The following is a 13530-nucleotide window of genomic DNA, read 5'->3' as shown; positions in this document are numbered from 1 at the left end:
TAGATATATATTCCAATCACTAAAACCCACTAAACCCACTAAAGTGTGACTGAGCATCTCGCAGTGGCTGCACCATGGAGACTGAGAGGAAAGAAGAGGAGAGAGAAGAGAGGGAGAGGAGAGAGAAGAAGAGTGAGAAGAGAGGAGAAAGGAGAGAGAAGAGGAGTGAGAAGAGAGGAGAGAAGGGGAGAGAAGAAGAGCGAGAAGAGAGGAGAGAAGGGGAGAGAAGAGAGGAGCGAGAAGAGAGGAGAGAAGGGGAGAGAAGAGAGGAGGTCGCCGACCAGTCACAAGCAGCTTGGGAAGTTGAAGAGGAGAACAGCTCACCAGCTTCCTGACACTTGAACAACAGACGTTTCCATGACACCTGGCTGCTGGTCATGTCTCTGTAAATGTCCTGGTTAAAATCCCTGGTTGGAACTGATCAATATTGAAGTATTATTCCAGATATTTGGGTTTGTGTATATTTCTGGATCTCAAACAAAAGCAATCTTCAAATCAAACATTGTTTAATCCACTCTGTGAGGTAAAAGTCATTCACATTTAAAGTCAATAATGTATTAATTATGTAGCCTATTAATGTAAATGAAAACATTATGTTCATCAAAAATAAAATTCAGATCAGAAACTGGTTGTTTGTTTTTTTACAGTCCAGCCAAAACCAGGCGCTGCTTCCGTTTCTGTTTATTCAGTTACTCATAGCTTTGACTTGGAAATGTGAGTCTGTCAGGTGATCAGCTCCACCTCAGGACGCTTCACTTCCTGTCCAGGTTGAAGATTTCTCTGCTCTCAATGAGGATGAACTCCACAATCTGGTTCTGGTAGACCATGTTGACCGCCATGTTTCCCGTGTCCAGCTCAGGCCACATCAGCGTTGGGCCGAACACGATGCCGATTCCCTGAGTGGACATCAGGTTTTTCCTGGAGAAACCCAGGACTCTGAAAAGAAACACAAGGAACCGAAACTCAAGGGAAACATGAAACCGTAAGGCCCTTACGCTATAACTGCACTATGGATGACATCGCCAGTCTCCTCCGAGTAAAATGTGTAGGAACGAGAACTTTTATCATTCTTTAAATTTTACTTGAAAAAGTGAACATTCCAACATAAATAATAAAATATTTGATATACAAATACTAACACTAACAAAAATGTAAAGTCCACCGATGAACTTTATAATTTGTCATTTAAATCTATGTGATTTAAATTTATTTATATTATTATATATATTATATTTATATTTAAAGAGCAGTGTTAATGTGGGGACTGGAGGCACAGGGAATCAAACCAACAACCCTACAATGAACAGCTGATACTTTAAGTGACTGGAAGGACCATGCTTTAGGTTTTCCAGTGACTAGAAGTTTTTATAACTGCTTAGTTTTAAGTTTGTTGACTTGTTCTTCTTACTTTCTTAGTTATTCCAGTTGTGGTAAATGTGTGTTTGGGGCGTGTTCAGGCATACCTGTCCAGGTGTGTTTGGGGTGTGTTCAGGCGTACCTGTGCAGGTGTGTTTGAGGTGTGTTTGAGGCGTGTTCAGGTGTACCTGTGCAGGTGTGTTTGGGGCGTGTTCAGGCGTACTTGTGCAGGTGTGTTTGAGGTGTGTTTGGTGCGTGTTCAGGCGTACCTGTGCAGGTGTGTTTAAGCTGTGTTCAGGCGTACCTGTGCAGGTGTGTTTGAGCTGTATTCAGGCGTACCTGTGCAGGTGTGTTTGAGGTGTGTTTGAGGTTTGTTCAGGCGTATCTGTGCAGGTGTGTTTGAGGTGTGTTCAGGTGTACCTGTGCAGGTGGCTAAAGAGTAGCTTCATGGTGTCATGGTTTGGTTTGGGCAGGTCCTGGATCAGTTTTTTCACAGCCTGAACTTTGTGTTTAGTTTCTTTAATCTCTGCAGAGAAAAAAACAAAAAAGTTATTATTACAGTTAATTAAATAATCTGTAGCAAAAGCCTTAAACCTGATACTTTATATGTCTTTGTTGTGATATGTAAAAGACATATCTGAAAAATGTAAACATAATCCCATATAGGATGGGATACACAGAGACGTTGGGTTTTATTGTGGACAGGTCTGACTCACTGACGGCCTCCACAAATGGCTGGAAGAACCGGAAGGGAAACAGCGGCTCTGGCAGTTCGCGGAAAAACATTTTGAGGGCTCCGGTGACGACGTGGATGTCTTCCCACTGACTGTGGTCCAGGTCCAAGTCCTCCTCTGAGCGTAGAGACCAGAACCAGATACAGGATTATTTAATAATGATAACATCTATAAATAAAATGTATTATCTGTTGAAAGGATAATTTATTAATGATTACATTGATTAAAAACTGTAATATCTGTGTAAACTGATGGAAGCAACACGTTTCTTTGTCTAAATGTCACTAATGAGCACAACAGTATTTTACATTTCTGTAGGCTCTGTTTTCACATTAAAATCTAAATTTTAAAAACTCATATCTTCAAATACTATAGTGAATTTACAAAATTAAAACATTGGTATTATACAAGTTAAAACACCACATAGAAAGTTTATTGTTATTATTGTGTATATATTTCTGTTTCCTGATTTACTTTGGTAGTCTGTTTGTCTGTCTTGTTTTACTCTGTGATTGACTGCCACAGCCTGTTGTGTATCACCTGTTCCTAGCCTGATGTGTATCACCTGTTCCTAGCCTGATGTGTGTCACCTGTTCCTATCCTGATGTGTATTACCTGTTCCTAGCCTGTGTGTGACACCTGTTCCTAGCCTGACGTGTGTCACCTGTTTCTAGCCTGATGTGTGTCACCTGTTCCTAGCCTGATGTGTATCACCTGTTCCTAGCCTGACGTGTGTCACCTGTTCCTAGCCTGATGTGTGTCAACTGTTCCTAGCCTGATGTGTATTACCTGTTCCTAGCCTGATGTGTATTACCTGTTCCTAGCCTGACGTGTGTCACCTGTTCCTAGCCTGATGTGTATTACCTGTTTCTAGCCTGATGTGTGACACCTGTTCCTAGCCTGATGTGTATCACCTGTTCCTAGCCTGATGTGTATTACCTGTTTCTAGCCTGATGTGTGACACCTGTTCCTAGCCTGATGTGTATCACCTGTTCCTATTCTGATGTGTGACACCTGTTTCTAGCCTGATGTGTATCACCTGTTCCTAGCCTGACGTGTGTCACCTGTTCCTAGCCTGATGTGTGACACCTGTTTCTAGCCTGATGTGTATCACCTGTTCCTAGCCTGATGTGTGTCACCTGTTCCTAGCCTGATGTGTGTCACCTGATTCTCTCCTGATGTGTGTCACCTGTTCCTAGCCTGATGTGTGTCACCTGTTTCTAGCCTGATGTGTATTACCTGTTCCTAGCCTGATGTGTATCACCTGTTCCTAGCCTGATGTGTATTACCTGTTCCTAGCCTGACGTGTGTCACCTGTTCCTAGCCTGATGTGTATTACCTGTTTCTAGCCTGATGTGTGACACCTGTTCCTAGCCTGATATGTTTCACATGTTCCTAGCCTGACGTGTGTCACCTGTTCCTAGCCCGATGTGTATCACCTGTTCCTAGCCTGATGTGTGTCACCTGTTTCTAGCCTGATGTGTATCACCTGTTCCTAGCCTGACGTGTGTCACCTGTTCCTAGCCTGATGTGTGACACCTGTTTCTAGCCTGATGTGTATCACCTGTTCCTAGCCTGATGTGTGTCACCTGTTCCTAGCCTGATGTGTGTCACCTGATTCTCTCCTGATGTGTGTCACCTGTTTCTAGCCTGATGTGTATTACCTGTTCCTAGCCTGATGTGTATCACCTGTTCCTAGCCTGACGTGTGTCACCTGTTCCTAGCCTGATGTGTATTACCTGTTCCTAGCCTGATGTGTATCACCTGTTCCTAGCCTGACGTGTGTCACCTGTTCCTAGCCTGATGTGTATTACCTGTTTCTAGCCTGATGTGTGACACCTGTTCCTAGCCTGATGTGTATCACCTGTTCCTAGCCTGATGTGTGACACCTGTTTCTAGCCTGATGTGTATCACCTGTTCCTAGCCTGACGTGTGTCACCTGTTCCTAGCCTGATGTGTGACACCTGTTTCTAGCCTGATGTGTGTCACCTGTTCCTAGCCTGATGTGTGTCACCTGTTCCTAGCCTGATGTGTGTCACCTGATTCTCTCCTGATGTGTGTCACCTGTTCCTAGCCTGATGTGTGTCACCTGTTTCTAGCCTGATGTGTATTACCTGTTCCTAGCCTGATGTGTATCACCTGTTCCTAGCCTGATGTGTATTACCTGTTCCTAGCCTGACGTGTGTCACCTGTTCCTAGCCTGACGTGTGTCACCTGTTCCTAGCCTGATGTGTGACACCTGTTCCTAGCCTGATATGTTTCACATGTTCCTAGCCTGACGTGTGTCACCTGTTCCTAGCCCGATGTGTATCACCTGTTCCTAGCCTGATGTGTGTCACCTGTTTCTAGCCTGATGTGTATCACCTGTTCCTAGCCTGACGTGTGTCACCTGTTCCTAGCCTGATGTGTGACACCTGTTTCTAGCCTGATGTGTATCACCTGTTCCTAGCCTGATGTGTGTCACCTGTTCCTAGCCTGATGTGTGACACCTGTTTCTAGCCTGATGTGTATCACCTGTTCCTAGCCTGATGTGTGTCACCTGTTCCTAGCCTGATGTGTGTCACCTGATTCTCTCCTGATGTGTGTCACCTGTTTCTAGCCTGATGTGTATTACCTGTTCCTAGCCTGATGTGTATCACCTGTTCCTAGCCTAATGTGTATTACCTGTTCCTAGCCTGACGTGTGTCACCTGTTCCTAGCTGGATGTGTATTACCTGTTTCTAGCCTGATGTGTGACACCTGTTCCTAGCCTGATATGTTTCACCTGTTCCTAGCCTGACGTGTGTCACCTGTTCCTAGCCCAATGTGTATCACCTGTTCCTAGCCTGATGTGTGACACCTGATTCTCTCCTGATGTGTATCACCTGTTCCTAGCCTGACGTGTGTCACCTGTTCCTAGCCTGATGTGTGACACCTGTTTCTAACCTGATGTGTATCACCTGTTCCTAGCCTGATGTGTGTCACCTGTTCCTAGCCTGATGTGTGTCACCTGATTCTCTCCTGATGTGTGTCACCTGTTCCTAGCCTGATGTGTATCACCTGTTTCTAGCCTGATGTGTATTACCTGTTCCTAGCCTGATGTGTATCACCTGTTCCTAGCCTGATGTGTGTCACCTGTTCCTAGCCTGACGTGTGTCACCTGTTCCTAGCTGGATGTGTATTACCTGTTCCTAGCCTGACGTGTGTCACCTGTTCCTAGCCCAATGTGTATCACCTGTTCCTAGCCTGATGTGTGACACCTGATTCTCTCCTGATGTGTATCACCTGTTCCTAGCCTGACGTGTGTCACCTGTTCCTAGCCTGATGTGTGACACCTGTTTCTAACCTGATGTGTATCACCTGTTCCTAGCCTGATGTGTGTCACCTGTTCCTAGCCTGATGTGTGTCACCTGATTCTCTCCTGATGTGTGTCACCTGTTCCTAGCCTGATGTGTGTCACCTGTTCCTAGCCTGATGTGTGTCACCTGATTCTCTCCTGATGTGTGTCACCTGTTCCTAGCCTGATGTGTATCACCTGTTTCTAGCCTGATGTGTATTACCTGTTCCTAGCCTGATGTGTATCACCTGTTCCTAGCCTGATGTGTGTCACCTGTTCCTAGCCTGATGTGTATCACCTGTTCCTTGCCTGATGTGTATCACCTGTTCCTAGCCTGATGTGTGTCATCTGTTCCTATCCTGATGTGTATCACCTGTTCCTAGCCTGTGTGTGACACCTGTTCCTAGCCTGATGTGTGTCACCTGTTCCTAGCCTGATGTGTATCACCTGTTCCTAGCCTGATGTGTGTCACCTGTTCCTATCCTGATGTGTATCACCTGTTCCTAGCCTGATGTGTGTCAACTGTTCCTAGCCTGCTGTGTATCACCTGTTCCTAGCCTGATGTGTATCATCTGTTCCTAGCCTGATGTGTATCATCTGTTCCTAGCCTGATGTGTGTCACCTGTTCCTAGCCTGATGTGTATCACCTGTTCCTTGCCTGATGTGTATCACCTGTTCCTAGCCTGATGTGTGTCATCTGTTCCTATCCTGATGTGTATCACCTGTTCCTAGCCTGATGTGTGTCACCTGTTCCTAGCCTGATGTGTGTCACCTGTTCCTAGCCTGATGTGTATCACCTGTTCCTATCCTGATGTGTATCACCTGTTCCTAGCCTGATGTGTGTCAACTGTTCCTAGCCTGCTGTGTATCACCTGTTCCTAGCCTGATGTGTATCATCTGTTCCTAGCCTGATGTGTATCATCTGTTCCTAGCCTGATGTGTGTCACCTGTTCCTAGCCTGATGTGTATCATCTGTTCCTAGCCTGATGTGTATCACCTGTTCCTAGCCTGATGTGTGTCATCTGTTCCTAGCCTGATGTGTATCGTCTGTTCCTAGCCTGATGTGTGTCACCTGTTCCTAGCCTGATGTGTATCGCCTGTTCCTAGCCTGATGTGTATCACCTGTTCCTAGCCTGATGTGTATCACCTGTTCCTAGCCTGATGTGTATTACCTGTTCCTAGCCTGATGTGTGACACCTGTTCCTAGCCTGATGTGTATCACCTGTTCCTAGCCTGATGTGTATTACCTGTTCCTAGCCTGATGTGTGACACCTATTTCTAGCCTGATGTGTATTACATGTTCCTAGCCTGATGTGTATCACCTGTTCCTAGCCTCATGTGTTTCACCTGTCCTTTTTTCCTTGTTACCTCTTGTATTTAGTCTCTGTGTTTTCTCTGTGTTGTCAGGTCATATGTGTGGAAGTCTACCTGGGTTGTGTCAGTGTTGCTAGTCCCTTTTCTGGACACCTTTTGTTTGGATGGATTTGTGTTCATTAACTCCTCAAGCTGGCTCGCCTTGCTGTCTTTGATTTCATAACATTTATCAGAGCGTCACACATGCTTACCACTGAATTATATCATTGTTACTTACAAAATGAAATTATTCTGCCAAAACGCTTATTTTCATTAATATAGGTTAATGTTTGAAATGATTTCATTTATTTTGTATATCTTGATGTCAGATATATGTATGAGTCAGTAATATAATTATTTCAGGAGAATGAATCACAGCAAGTATAAATCTGAATACTTTGAAATGATAGGATCAGTGCAGTACACCACTAGTACTAAGGCATTTTTAGTTTTTGGCTTTGGTTAATTGTAAATAAAGTTAAATCATGCTTGACTTTTGAACCTTAACCAGGAGTGGAGTGATGAAACGTACCATAAATGGATTTATACAGTATGATGAACATGTTAATCCTAACCTTATCAGCATTCTTCAGTTTGTTGATAAAACATAAATGTGGTGCAGTTACTTCCTGCAGTAATTGTGTAGAATGCACCAAACATTTGTAGGTGCGACAGGATGGACAGATATCAAAGGAAAGATTTTTGTTGAACTGACCCTGATCGACTATGAAGCGAAGTTTCTGGATTGTGGCCAGATTTCACTGACTCTGTAGATCCCGTCAACGTCCAGACCTGGATGGGAATATAAGAAACAAAACTCTTACTGGCTTCAGTCAGGAGATTAAAAGGGAACACTCTAATAGCATTAGTAAAATGCTGCAGCGTGGGTGTTAACAAGCACTAAGAAAAGAGATCAGATTTCTCTTGAATTAGCTTCTCTTTAGAGAGAGTTAAATCAATTTCTCTTTCTTTACTGGCTTCCAGGATTCTCCTGACCTCCAGAGCTCTTAATTGTCAGATATCTCAGAAGCTCATTGTACCTTATTGGCCAACCAATGGAGGCCGATGCCCGCACACGCCTGGTTCCGCCCCTTCAGCAGCTGTGAACTACCTCGCTTGTCAACGGCGTCCAAACACATCTGAACAAACGTCGGCACCGTGCTTCCTTCACTCGCAGAGAGTCAACAGATGGCAACCGAAAACTCGATCTAAGACAAAAATGATCAAAAATAACATTGCAAAAGGTTCAGAGAGCTTTAATGAATAATGTTACAAAGGTTTGATGACTAATCATTAATGACATAAAGCCTGCCAGTGAAGACCTGCCAGTGATGCTATTGATTCAACCATCTAAACATATTTTTTAATTCTACTGGAAATCTCCCAAGAGGATTTTTAGTTAAGTTAAAGCGTGAAATGATTCAGCAGACATGAATATGACATATTTAATAATCAAATTGAAGATTGAACTGAATGGAAACATCATTGCTGCAGCAACATGATAGAAACAGTATAGTAAGTATGATACTGAGCTGGGAACGTATCTGTGTCAAGAGGAAGCAGAAACCTTTAATGAGGCCTTTCTCCTGCGAGTCGCTTCATGGACGGACGTCTGGAGATGAACTTATTCAGTCTGTTTTTCACGCCGTTCTTATCGGCGCTGTCGGAGGCGCTGTGTTTCAGCTTGGAGCTGCTGAACATATCTGCAGAAAAAACATTCAAATTCAAATCCCTCTGCTTTGTCCATCCTTTTCAGCACAACAGTCCCATGCAGCAGTTATGGAGCAAACATTTTTCTTCATTAAGAGCAGGGCTGTAGTACTCGAGTCCGGTCTTGGACTCGGTCTTGTCTCGGACTCGGCCCCTGGTCTGGCCAAATATGGCTTTTGGTCTCGACCAAATCGGTCTTTACTGTTGATGATAATATGGAGGGAAAGTAAAACACAGTTTAGGTGGGGATATTGTTTCGGCTTTTTACATGTTGGACAGCTAGCTAACGCTACGCCATTGTTTGCTAACATTAGCGCACCAGCATTAGCCTAGTTAGCTTACTAGGTAAATATTAAGGCTGCCTTCGGAGTTTCCTATATCTGTGTCCACATTGTCAACATAAGACCTGTGGCGTTAGTGCTCCTTTTGAACCATGATTTTATTACATGAAAATAAGCTTTGCTCCTACAAGATGTTTTTTTTTTGTTACGTTATAAAAAGCTAACTGGCTATAGTTAGTCCATTTGTAGTTATAGCGGACATTTACCGACGTTGCCGAGCAGCTGTGTGTGTGTTCCCCCTAAACAACTTCTTCCTGATGTATAGATACATTATTTTTTAGGGAAAGCCATAACCAACCATAGAGCTACATCTCTGTAATACTGGTCACTTCATTTCTACACTACATCTGGAGTGAAGCTATGTTGTCATTTAGTTGCTCAAATGCTCAGTACTAGTCACTACTGTAGCAGTAGCAGTCTAATGCTCAGTACTAGTATCTACTGTAGCAGTAGCAGTTCTAATGCTCAGTACTAGTACTACTGTAGCAGTAGCAGTTCTAATGCTCAGTATAGTACCTACTGTAGCAGTAGCAGTTCTATGCTCAGCACTAGTATCTACTGTAGCAGTAGCAGTTCTAATGCTCAGTACTAGTACCTACTGTAGCAGTAGCAGTTCTAATGCTCAGTACTAGTACCTATGAAGCAGTTCTAATGCTCAGTACTAGTACTCACTGTAGCAGTAGCAGTTCTATGCTCAGTACTAGTACCTACTGTAGCAATTTTTATCTATGTAGCTATTATGAGTTATCACATATGATATCAAGAGGAATGGCTATACGCATAAATCCTGGTTGTTCTGACAATGTTTTGCTTTTATATCAAGAAATAACCCAAATTGATTGTCTTGATACTGTCATGCATAAGACCTTTTTCTGTCCTGGACTCGATCTTGATTTGGACTCAACAAAGGTGGTCTGACTACAGCCCTAATTAAGAGTAGTGTTTGTGTTCTTGACGAATTTACATATAATTATAATACAGACAACCCGTATTCATTCTCCTTGAGCTCTGTTTTCGGAATCACAGACTCTTCAGCTGGAGTGTCTGTGTCTGCCTGCTGTCTGTGTGACCAGGTAGGGAAACGTTTTTATTCGAGAAAGAGTTGCTGCTGGGGACGGAATCAGTCACCTGAGAGGTCTCTATATGCTCTGGGTTTGTTACTACACCTACAGAGACTACAGCCAGCTGTCCTCATATAAACACTATATCGTAATAATGAGTGACTGATGATGGAGCGTCTGTGGACCGGGTTGCGTGCTTGGTGTTGGGTGAGGAGGATCCGTATCCAGGGAGGGAGCTGTGTCTGGGCAGGTACCCGTGCTGTTGGACCTCCGCAGAGGAAGTTTAGTAAAAAGAAAAAAGACTTAGTATTATTTTATTAATAATCTGAAGCAGATTGGGGTAGTAATCTGCATTGTCTCAGATATAGTTTTATATCACAATGTAACAAAACAAAACATTTTAGGTTGGACTCCTCAGAAACTACGATGGACATTTTGCAAATTATAATTCAACAAACAATCAGACATTGATTTATATTAAAAGTAATAGCCAGTTTAAACAGTAACAAGTTTTTACTGAAGAGTCAACGGTCTTTCTGATGGCGTCGTACCATTTACTGGCGATGGAGTAACTGTCAGCCTGAAGGAGGTACTCACTTCCTGTATTGGTTGTGATCTGATACGATGAAAATCAGGAGTTAAATCAGGCACCAAGGGGCAAAACATAGATTTCATTTAGGACATTAAGGTCTTAATGTTATTAAGCTTTCTCCCGGTGTCTTTCAGTCATTGTCTGGTCACTTCCATCTCTAAATTGAATTTGGCCAAAGTTTAAATGTTTGGGTGATTTCATCCCTTTTAACGTGTGACTCATCCAAGTTTTAGACAAAAATCGCTGAAGTGCAATAACATACATGCATCACATCAGGTTCATGTGTACAGGTCTGTGGGCTTGGTTACCTGGAAGACGTTTTTCCTGCTCGACTTCTCCGTCTCCCTCATACAACCCACCCCCTGATCCACACATACACTACACTGGCTTACTTCCTGGTTCTAAACACATGGGTCAGAGGTCAATATAAAGTCAAAATATAAGTTTAATTTATCTTGAACAATCAGTAATATGTTGCGGAAGTGAAAACAAAAGAAAGACAGAGATAAAAACACAAAACAGACACAAGATACGATAACTGTTAAGTGCTTCTGAAAAGCTTCCAGAAACCACCCCAAAACATCATCATCCTCAGGGTTTATAAACGTACCAGAAAGCTCTAATGTTGTCTTTTCTATCTCTCTGGAGATTTGCACTTTTGAGATTGTCGTTGTGAGATTTGGCTAATATCTCCTGACTGACACTAAACAACAGACTAATTTCTTGCTCCATTTCACCAGATTAAAAGACAATAAAGTAGAGATAGAGTATCTCTACATTGAGTAGAGATAACCACAAGAGAATGTAGATGCATTAGAAAAAGATAGATACAGTATTTCCATACAGACTAGTTTCTTGTTGTCTGTCTTTATAAATCAGCAGCTGGTCTGAGGTCAGTACGCTCCACATCAAAGTCCAGTTCTTCCTTTGCTTCTTCCACTCTCAGAGATTTTAGCCACATTTAGGTGTTCTCCTTTCAGTTCCACCTGGACAACACACACACACACACACACTCCATTAGGTGGTTTTAACCATTTGTTCCTCAACTTTGATGACAACCCCTATGACTTAGCTGTACAGTATTTTTTGTAATTTTCTAATGAAGTCCTGATATTTTCTATAGGGACATGAAGTTGATCATGAAAATTAAAAAAAAACACAATTCTTTTGAAAAAGTATAATAGTAGAAGACAGATTGTTTGGAAGCAGAAATGTATATTAAATCTGTGAGGGGGTGTGCAGGTCTTTAAGATTTGATACCCAAACTAATGGTTACTTATTTCCATAAAAAAAAGGGGAAATAAGTAGAAATACTGTGTGAAGTGGAGTCTGTGGGACTCACCAGCGGTTGAGAAAGGCAGCTCCACTCCACGGCGAGGACGCTACGCTATGCTGAGACTGATTCCTGCGGTGCCGAGATATCTACGGACAGAAAGACCCTGTTAAAAGTGAAGTGCCACGGAAGATGACGATTATGAGGGTACTTACAGCTTCGGAGGGAGGTCAGACTCCTGCAGCACCATGGACTTGGACTGACTGAGACGGCTTCCGCTGCTCTGGGAACTCTTAATTCGCATGTGCACGGCTCCCTGCGGCGCGCGCTGCGCTGCGGGGCAGGGACCAACGGCGGCTGCTTCCCCGACCTCTTGAGGTTCGTGATTCTGGGACGAACAAATGCAAACAAGTCAATGTGGACTTGAGGAGGTGTCTGAATGACACAGCTCATTGTTTTCAACAAATTACACTTTCCCTTTAAATGCTGCATCTCCACAACCACAGACAGACCGACCAACAGACACACAGACAGACAGACGACAGACAGACAGACAGACCAACAGACAAACAGACACAGACAGACAGACACAGACAGACAGGCCAACAGAAACACAGACAGACAGACAGACAGACCACAGACACACAGACAGACAGACAGACAGACAGACCAACAGACAAACAGACACAGACAGACAGACACAGACAGACAGGCCAACAGAAAACACAGACAGACAGACAGACAGACCAACAGACACACAGCAGACAGACAGACAGACAGACAACAGACAAACAGACACAGACAGACGGCCAACAGAAACACAAGACAGAAAAATAGACCAAAAATACCACAGACAACAGGACAGAAAGACAGACCAACAAACAGACGAAGACACAGACAGACAGACACAGACAGACAGAGTTATGCGTCCAAAGCATGACAAAACAGGACCAGTGTGCCAGAGAAGAAGCCGGTCAGACAGAGACGCACGGTAAATAAGTTGTAGATTTAAATATCCAAAGCTATACTTAACTCTACACATACTGTACGTTGTGCAGAAATGTACAACTTTAGAAGTAAAGTAAATATGTCATACTTCTCTAAACATTAATATGAAAATAGAATTTTATAAGTTCTTAAACACATATCTGTAATACAGACATTAATACTTACATATGTATCACATGTAAACCCACAATATATATATATATATACACTACCGGTCAGAAGTTTGGGGTCACTTAAAAATGTCCATCCCACTCCATTATAGACAGAGAGTACCAGCTGACGGAGTGGGTGGGATTTTAATACAATATCTACATTGCCCATTGTCAGCAACCATTCATCCAATCTCCAAAGGCACATTCTGTTCACTAATCTGATAAAATTAAAAAAAACATAACTGGATTGGAGATTGGAGAGAAGGATTTTGCAATTATGTAATTATGTAATCAGAATGCTGCTGCCCTGGTTAAAAAAAACAATTGCGACTGACTCAGCTGGTATTCTGTCTACAATAGAGTGCAAGGGGAATTTTTAATGACCCCAAATTTTTGACCTAGTGGTAGTTGTATTTATATATATATATATATATTATAATATATATATATATTAATATATATAAAGTGTATATACTGCTGAAGTGGTGTGTATTTAAATACACACACTTCAGCAGTCTGTGGTCATGTATATAATCTATTCCACTAAACTGACTTCAAATGGGTATTCTGTTGCAGAGAACTGATGAAGAAAATACTACTCAAAAGATCACTTACTGACAAAATGTTTGCTCTT

The 13530-nt window shown here is 42.7% G+C and overlaps 1 pseudogene; it reads right to left on the bottom strand.

Annotated features, from left to right (window-relative positions):
• Positions 1–485: 485 nt before the first annotated feature.
• On the bottom strand, positions 486–12124 carry LOC116678292 (rho GTPase-activating protein 15-like; annotated as a pseudogene).
• Between the last annotated feature and the right edge of the window lie 1406 nt (positions 12125–13530).

Source organism: Etheostoma spectabile, unplaced genomic scaffold (assembly GCF_008692095.1).
Source record: "Etheostoma spectabile isolate EspeVRDwgs_2016 unplaced genomic scaffold, UIUC_Espe_1.0 scaffold00006919, whole genome shotgun sequence".
NCBI classification, from domain to species: Eukaryota; Metazoa; Chordata; class Actinopteri; order Perciformes; family Percidae; genus Etheostoma; species Etheostoma spectabile.
This window is presented reverse-complemented; position numbering and strand designations above follow the sequence as displayed.